The sequence below is a fragment of the Alnus glutinosa genome, chromosome 14, assembly GCF_958979055.1.
Source record: "Alnus glutinosa chromosome 14, dhAlnGlut1.1, whole genome shotgun sequence".
NCBI lineage: Eukaryota > Viridiplantae > Streptophyta > Magnoliopsida > Fagales > Betulaceae > Alnus > Alnus glutinosa.
In genome coordinates, this window is record NC_084899.1 from 13,413,840 (window position 1) to 13,423,264 (window position 9,425).

A 9,425-nucleotide genomic window follows, 5' to 3' on the forward strand; every position below is an offset into this window, starting at 1 on the left:
TGCAGTTGCGAGTACAATTAAAATTCACATCAATACAATCAAATGATTGATTGAATTTGACATGATTGAAGGTTCAATCGAACGTCAGTTGATCCTAGTACATTAGTCTAATCGATCATGATAAGATCTAAGGATCAATAGAACTTGACACGATTCAAGGTTTGATCGAACTTCCGATTGATCCTAGTATATTAGTTCAATCGATCGTGATATGGTCAAATGATCAATCAAACTATATGAATTTTCTATCATCTTTGTGCACTAGCTTGATTGATTACTGTTTGGTTGCTCTAATATGTTCAACATCCAATAGAACATCTTGTTCCTCATAAGTGAACATATCTAATTGCTTTCTCCATCATTTGAACCCCAACCCCTCGAGCTTTCAAAGAAAATTTTCTTGGATGGTTATGCACTCTGCCTTCCCCACTGATGGTGTTTATCTTTTTCACGGTAACTAGCATTTGGCGAATCGCAACCATGCAAACTTGCTGATTCATTTGACTTTTCCAAATCGAGTCTTTTACGGTTTAGATTGAACTATCCCCTCAATAATCTTCTTATCCCAATTACAAGCATTTATTCTTTGTTCAAGCAAAAGCTTTCCATCATATCCGCAAGATCCAGATTCATCAACATCTCCAGCTTTTTTCTCCCTACTAGCTGCAACATCAACATCTTCGACCTTTTCCTACTACATTAGTCTGATCAATCATGATACAATCAAATGATCAATCAAACTCTGTGAATCTTGTATTATCCTTATGTATTAGTCTAATCGATCATGATAGGATCGCAGGTTCAATTGAACTATTTGGATTTTGTATATCTTGATTCATTAGTTTCATCGATCATGACAATCGAAGAATTTTGTATTTAGGAATGCATTAGTCTGATCGAATTCTATGAATTTTGTATTATCCTTGTGCACTAGTCCGATCGATCGTAATCCAACTTGACACGATTTAAGGTTTGATCAAATGTCTAATCGATCATAGTGCACTAATACGATCAATCGTGATACTATCAAATGATTGATCAAACTTGACACGATGAAGGTTTGATCGAACGTCTAATCGATCCTAGTGCACTAGTACAATCGATCACGGCATGATAAAATGATCAATCGAAATCTTTGAGTTTTCTTTTCACTAGTTTGCTCGATTGTGATAAGTTTGAAGGATCAATCGAACTCTTTAAATTTTGTCTCATCGAATGATCGATTGAACTCTTCGGATTTTATATCATCTTGATGCATTAGTCCGATCCATCATGATACAATCGAAAAATAGATCGAGACATTCTTGATGGGAATTTTGAAAATGACTGGCTCTTGAAGATTCCAACAGACCTCAACATGTGATGGATCAAGACATTCTGTGGATTTCGTCATGTTCTCCCCTCTCAACGAGGGATTCTTGTTATTTCTTACAATGTTCAGAGACCTCATCATGCTTTCCCCTCTCCATGGTTGATCTAACTATTTGGGTTTTGCATTATCCTAGTACAATAATCCGATTGATCGTGATAGGATCGAACGATCGTATGTGGTTCCCCAAACACATGAAGTATTTTCTCTAGCCAGTTGCCTCTTCCTATTAGCTGCAACAACAACATCTCCAACCTTTTCCTAGTGCATTAGTCTTGTGAAAAGTTCGTAGGCTCATTGAGACACTCTTAAAAGACGCATTGAGAGAAGAAGAGAGACATCATGGCTTATAAAGTGCCCAAATAAAGAAAATCTTAGCGATATAGGACACTTTAACACGACCCCTCACGTGTGGCAACTAATGGCCAAACATGTGGATAACAATGGGAGGGAAAGACCTATCATTGCAAGAAACATGTGGCTCTGATACCATGTGAAAAGTTCATAGGCTCATTGACACTCTCAAAAGACTCCTTGAGAGAAGAAGAGAGACACCATGGCATATAAAGTGTCCATGTAAAAGAAATCTTAGCGATACAGGACACTTTAACAAGTCTGATCAAATCATGATAGAATCAAATAATTTATCAAACTCTACAAATTTTGTATTATCATTGTGCACTAGTTTGATGAATCAAAGAAGTCATGTTCGAGCGCAATTGGCCTTAGTAATGTCCGAAAAAAGATTACAAAAAATAATTACTTGGAAGTCATTTCAAAATTATCAGATCAAGATGATGATACAAATATGTCTTCGATTCTTGGGAATCTCCTCCATCAATTTTTTCCAAGACGCCCAGGATCTCTATGAAGAGACTGATTCCAACTATAACTCTCTTTAGAAGATTAGTTCCGTGTTATATCTTTCCAAGAGCTGCCAACAATCATAAAAGTTAACAATAACCAACTTCAAGGAGTTTACAGTTACTTTTCAGACAAAAAATATCAAGAGTCTGCTCAGAAACATTCAGACCCAAAATTAGCAAGAATCATTTCATGTCAGGAACATCAGAATTATGAAGCAATCAAGTTAATGTTTAGTCAAGAATATGCACCAAATTACTATTTAAAGTCAGGAATATGCAATCATGTCCGGCAAGAATAATCTTCAGAATTTTACAATTATGTCCAACAAGAAGAATCTCAATTAAATTACTATTCATTTGTGATTATCCAGTTTTAGCGAGTAGTAACTGCTCTGTGTATGCCCCAATACAAGAGGACAAATCTTTTAAGATTTTAGAGAAAGGCCCTGTTTAGTAAACCCCTTCCCCTCCCCTCCCCCCCTCTTTTTCTCTGTTTGTGTCAGTACAGATAAGCAGATAAATCTAAAAAAGAAGCCACATTTTAATTTATTCCTATTTTACCCCTAATCTTTCAATGTGAAAAAACAAAAAGATATGGGAATAGACTGAAATGTTGGGGGTAAAATGGGAATAGAAAGAAATGTTGGCTTCTTCTATTCCCATTTTACCCCAACATTTCAATATGACGAAAAAGAAAAGAAAAGGAATAGAATGAAATGTTGGGGGTAAAATAGGAATAGATTAAAATGTTAGCTAAATTTGACTGGTTATCCGTACTGACAAGGGGGAAAGGGGGGAGGGGAGGGGAAGGGGTTTACTAAACAGGGCCGAAAATACATTTCACTTCTTGAAGTTGGACCCCATTTTCTATATGGCTTTCAATGTTTAAAAATTGGCAATCGACTCCATGAAGTTTCAATCATCAGCAAGTTTGCCCATTCGTTAACCTTTTATATTTTTCTTGACGGAAAATAACACACGTGCGTTGCATGTGAGTTTTTAGCGGATGAAGTCTCCAAATGCCTCTAAGGGATAAAGTGTTACAAAAAAAAAAACAGTTAAATACAAAATTTCAAAAAAAAAAAAATAAAAAAGGTAGTGGAAATCACTTTAATGGGCCATGGGGTGGCCGAAACCACTCCAATTGCCATTTTGGCCGCCCCCAATTTTCTTTTTTAAAAAATATATATATTCGATTTTTTGAATTTTGTATTTAACCCTTTTTTATTTTTTTAACACTTTACCCGTTGACAGCCATTTTGGAGAGTTAACGAGATAAAAAGTCACGTACGACGCGCGTGATTAACTTTTCATTAGGGAAGATGAAAAAATTTAACTAATGGATAGACTTGCTGACTATTGAAACTTCGAGGAACCAATTGCTATCTAGTAAACATTAGAGGTCACATAAAAAAAAATTAAAAAAAAAAAAAAAAAAAATCAACTTGAGGTAAAACGTATTTGAGAAATGTTATGATTTTTCCTAAAAGATATGTCACCCTCTTATTAATTTATTATTTTAAATAAATAGAGATATAAGGTGATGAGATATTGACGCATAGTTTAAAATCAAATTTTGGAGAATAAAAAATTTGGAAACCTCTCATTTCTCAAACGTATTTTCCCCAAGATTTTTAAAGAGAAATGATACTCACACACTTCACAACAACGACACAACAGCTTACGCGGAAAGTGATTTTAATTTTTTTTTTTTCATTTTTTTTCTTTTGCTTGAAAACTGGTTGGAGGGAAAGCTGAAATATAATTTCCCCTCCAGCGCTGCCCCCCCTCTCTCTCTCTGAAATTTCTCTGCCGTACAGTTCCACGTCCGGTCAGTGACGTCGTCGGCTTCTCTCTCGGCGGTCGGCCTTCTCCGTCGTCCGGCGTCCCTATCCAGCAGATTCTCTCTCTCTCCGGCAAATATTTGCTGCCTTACTTTTTTGTTGTTGGCCCAGTAAGCAAACAAGATCCAAAAAAAAAAAAAATTGCTGGCTTCCACTATTTGAAAATCAACGGCTGGGCGTCTTCTGCAACAAAGCATCGGCAGCGCCAAATATTCGTCTATTTTGTCGCAACTGGGCGTCCTTCCCTTCTGCACTAAATTCTGTCCCTTTCTTTTTTTCACGCAGAGCAGCAGCTCATCAAGAGAAGCCACGCTTTCTTTGCCAGCTTCTCTCTGCATCGTCCATAGCTCAGTCGCCGGTAGTCCCCGTCCCTCTCGGCGGTCGGCCTTCTCCGTCTCCGGCGTCCTTCTCCGGCTAAAAAAAACAGGTTCTCTCTCTCTCTCTCTCTCTCTCTCTCTCTCTCTCTCTCTCTCTTTGTGGTCGGATCTGTTGCTACAAAAAAAAATGGGGGAAATTTTTGCATTGGTGGATTGCTGCAAAAGCATAAAGATTGAAAAATACACACAATGGAGATTGAAAAATCTTTATGCTTTTGTAGCTAGAGCAGGGTAAAAAACAAGGTGAAATAACAATCTTTATGCATTCATCTGCTGTGTGTATGCGTTCAAGGTGAAATAACAATCTCTCTCTCAGACATAAAGGCTTGGCGAATGGGGAAGAAGAGGGAAGAAAGAGATATGGGTAAGTTCTTTGATGGGGTTATAGAGGCCATGCCAGTGTTTGCCAAGGAGCTGGTTGCGGGGGGAGTTGCTGGTGAGATTGCAAAGACCGTGGTTGCTCCCCTCGAGCGTGTCAAGATTTTGTTTCAGGTACAATTGGGTTGGACTTTCTAGTTGGTATTTGTTTCACTATGATTCTTGTACTTGGGGCTTTTTGGGTTTCTTATTTTTCTTGTTTACTTCTTTATATTTTTGTTATCTTTGATGGGTTTTTGCCAAAAATTATTCTGATTTTGGATCTCTTGGTTTGACTACAAATGACTGTGTTTGACTGTAATTGAATTGAGATGGAATGAGTTCTGAAGATGGTTTTTGTGGGGGCGTCTGTTGCAAATATCTTGGAATAACTAATTGGTGTGTGATTGAGGTGGTAATTTATTCTTGGAACAGTCTGCAAATAATTGCTTCAAGTTCCTCCCCCCCCACCCAATAAGTGATTCCAGAGTGGGGGATTATGCGCTTTCTTTGTAATTAAACAGAGGGCTTCTAATATGTGAAGTTTACTTCGGACATAATTATCTATGTATGAGCTACTCAATCAAGTCCAGGAAATTGTAATTCAAACCATAAAAATTGGAACATGGCCCCAACCTTATACCATAAAGTCACCTACCAATTGACAATTGTGATGTGCCCGAGTTAACTAAATAGAACCCTAACCTTTGCTATATCAACTCAGGTATAAATGCCATAGTTTATTTCAATACGTTTGCTTTATCTTCTTATTTTCTTGCTAATAGCATGACCCTGATTCTGTTGGTTTGTTCTAAGAATAAACTTCTTAGATTCTGTGATTCCAACTAAAAAAATACTTCCCAATCATTTTGATAAAAATTTTGGTTGGAAATTAAGAGTCTACTTTTAAGAATGTACTTCATGAAAGTATTTCCAATTTAGATCATGTATTGCATGAAAACCCAGTAACTTCTCATCCACTCATAGTGGTACAAAGTATTATGTTGGATATTTATAGAAAATATCTACTTATGTATTGGATGATTTTGGTTGAAAATGTCATATATCTTTAATTCGGATGGTAGTGGCCATTGTCTGGTGTAATGGTAAAGTTTCAGGCAGCCAAGCATGAGTGTGCATGAGTTTGAGTCTTAGGAGAAGTAATTCATGCAGAAAACGTTGAAGGATAGGACCATGTTCAAGCCACCCCTCTGAGGATCCCACTCAGGATCTGTTTGTTAACAATCAATCCAAAAAGTGATTTTAGGCCTCGAAATCAATTTTAGAGAGAGTATCAAAATTGGCTCTTATGAAAGTTGTTTTTGTCAAATAAATGGGTTTAAAAAAGTTTCCTTTTGGTACCAAACATTGTCTTTCCACTTATATGTTTACTTAGGTGGGACAACCATTAGGCGATTATCCTTTTCTCTGATTAGGATAGTGGATCAGCAATTTTGGCATTGATTCTCCCTTGGGAAATATGACTCTGTACATTTCTAGCTTTATACTGCCACTGAAGATGGGGTTTGATCCAATAATAAATAGATCATCCTTGAAAGTTAAAAGAGAACTTATTTATTGATCCTTTTTAGACTAGAAAAGCAGAATTCCAGAGCATAGGGCTATTTGGTTCCTTCAAAAAGATTGCAAGGACAGAAGGGGTTATAGGTTTTTACAGGTGGATCCCCGAGTCATTCTTATTTTTGTGAGGTTGTTGCTTGACAACGCAATTGCTTCTTTGGGATTACATTGTTTCAATTGTTGTGTCTTTGATGTCTCAAGGTATATTAATATTACTTCTTTTTCTTAAAACTCATAATTCAAGCCATCATATCACAACATAATTCATGAGAAACTTGCAATCTGAAAAGCTGAAAATTCAAAAAGAAATATTATGGGGTATGAGAAACTTGATGGATAGAGGAGAATATTATAAGATACAAATTAGAAGCAAGTGGAGTGGTTCTGTTTTATTAGATACAAATTTGCAGTCTTTTTGTTTTTTGAGTTTGGGTCTCTGTTTGTTTGTGATGGTTTCGAAGCTCAGGTACCAAATGAGGAGCAGGAGGAGATGCTGAGGAATTTGGAGAGAAGAGAAACTGAATACATGAGGCTGCAAAGACGTAAGTGATTGACCACATTCCCTTTATAGAATAGGATTTACCTTGTGCACTAAATTGTTCTATGATTGATTTCACACAATAATTTCTAAATTAGGTTTTCTGCTTGTTTGATGTTCCAGATGCTGATCCAACTTGAAGGAGGCATTTTGCGGTTGGTATTTGGTTGGTATTTAATGGGACCGCCCAAGAAGCTTCATGAGCTTCATGGGGTTGACGAATATAACGCATAAGATGTAGAACCAATAGCAGTAGCTTTAGAACTACTTCACAAGAAAGATATAACACGAATAAGCGGACAGTGATGGCTTGCTATAGTGGTTGTACTTTAATTGTGGGATTGATGTTTATTGTATGTGTGCTATTTGCCGAATAATAACAGATATTTGGCTATTACTTGTAATGAAGGTTGGAGTTTGTCCCTACTTCGTACTGATGTAGTGTATTGTCACTAACTGTTTGAATAGTTTGCATGGGTTTACATTTTTTTTTCTATGAAATGCAGTTTCATTTGTAGTATGGTGAATTACATTTTTTGTTTAGCAATTTGCTTTCACTAAAACTTTTACAGGAGATTCCTTAGTAGTTAATATACCAATTTGCTTTTGTTGTGGGATTGTTATAATTGCTAGGAGCATACTTAATATGGTAGATAGAGAATGGACTAAAAGTTACTTTGATTATGCCAATCTTCTATTTTGAGGGCATATTCAACGTTATTGTTTCGGTGTCCATGGCGCCATGCTGATATTAGAACGAGTTCTAAGCAGGGCGGGTACAATGTAATATATATTTATTCAACTTTCTCAAGCACTTAATTTGGTTTGCAATAAAAAGCTACTTTCAAATGTTAATGAAACTCCAAATCATGGAGGAGAATTTGAAATTAGATGAATGTAATATAGGATTTTTTTTTTTTTTTTACTAAGTTAAGCACATATTACATTCCTCTAATTTCAAAGTTCAATTCATACACCAGAGCTCAAAAAATGTATACATCAAAATGCCCATCAAATTGTATATCAAAATACTAATGTCAAAATGCCCATCAAAATGTACATCAAATATGCATTCCGCACCTTAACTGTACAAATATATATACATTCAGCATCAAATATACATTCACATCAAATACTAATATCAAAATGCCCATCAAAATGTACGCCAAATATACATAAATATACACCCATCTTTAATGGCAACAAAAATTTACATCAAATACCATTAACAACATAGCATCGGTAATTGGTTTCTTTGTTCTCGGGGCCAGGTTTTTTCACTGCGTGCAGCTCAGAGACTAGAAACCTGAAAAGTGAAATTGGTTTAGTACTACATCTTTCAAAGCTAATTTGAGTAGGAATTAAAACAGGGCGGTAGAAATAAAGACATTAACCCTCCAAATGTATCGGGCTCTTTGGGGAAGTCGTCAATTCCATTTGGCCAAACGCACATCTGAAAACAAATTCAAACTCATATTAAATAATATTACACGTAATTTACGTAAAAGAAAGATTAATTTGTGTTCCTAAAAAGTGTATTCATTTTGGAAGGGAAGTAAGAAAGGTGGAGCCCAAAGATCAATAAGGTGACACAACAGGCCATATACACCATTTCTAGATATTAATGCTTATACCAAAATTACTTACAATCCCTTGCAAATGGCATTTTTCAGATTGTACAGAATTTCTCTTTCACTACATCACACAATTCAATCTGAGGTCTAAATCATATCTACAATAAATAGAGTGAACTGTGAACAACCATGTCCTTGCTTTAAAGCTAACATTCTGTACCTTTAAAGATAAAGGAAAATGTTGACATGAATGCACACATAAAATGATAATGCATGCACATCATTTTGGCTACTAACAAGTTCAAAATACCGACCATTTTCTTTGCGGAAACACTCGTACAATAACATGTATGTCGCTTCCCTCAATAAAACCCTATTCAATTTGACAGTCATTTCCATACATATTCACAATGGAAATGTTGGCTGGTTTAAGGAAAAAAAAAAAAAAGGTAACAAGTAGCAAATCCTCTCTACTAGTCTATACTCCCCACATGATGAGGATGGTTAGCCTAATAAATGCAGCTAGATCAGAAATATGTATGGTAAGAGAATGTTGTTAGACAACACTAAGAATGAGGATTATTAGCTTTGTACATGTACACAAGAATCATTCTTTCACACATATGACATTCCCCTGCAAGGAGAATAGGATGGAATAGAACATATCAGTGTGAAAAATGAGGAGCAATCACAAAACTGAGCTTGAGAAATTGGAAATCAATCATGAATTAAACAAGGATTTTTTGCCTAACCTATGCTGAGGTTGGAACCAAGTTACTCCATGTGTTCCACTTAGAGCTAAAAACCAAGTTATCAAACCACATATGAAAAATAAATACAGCAGCATAAGATCACCTATCAAGAGGTAAACCAAATGGGTGTAAACACCTATGCCAGCTAATTATAATATTTAAACATT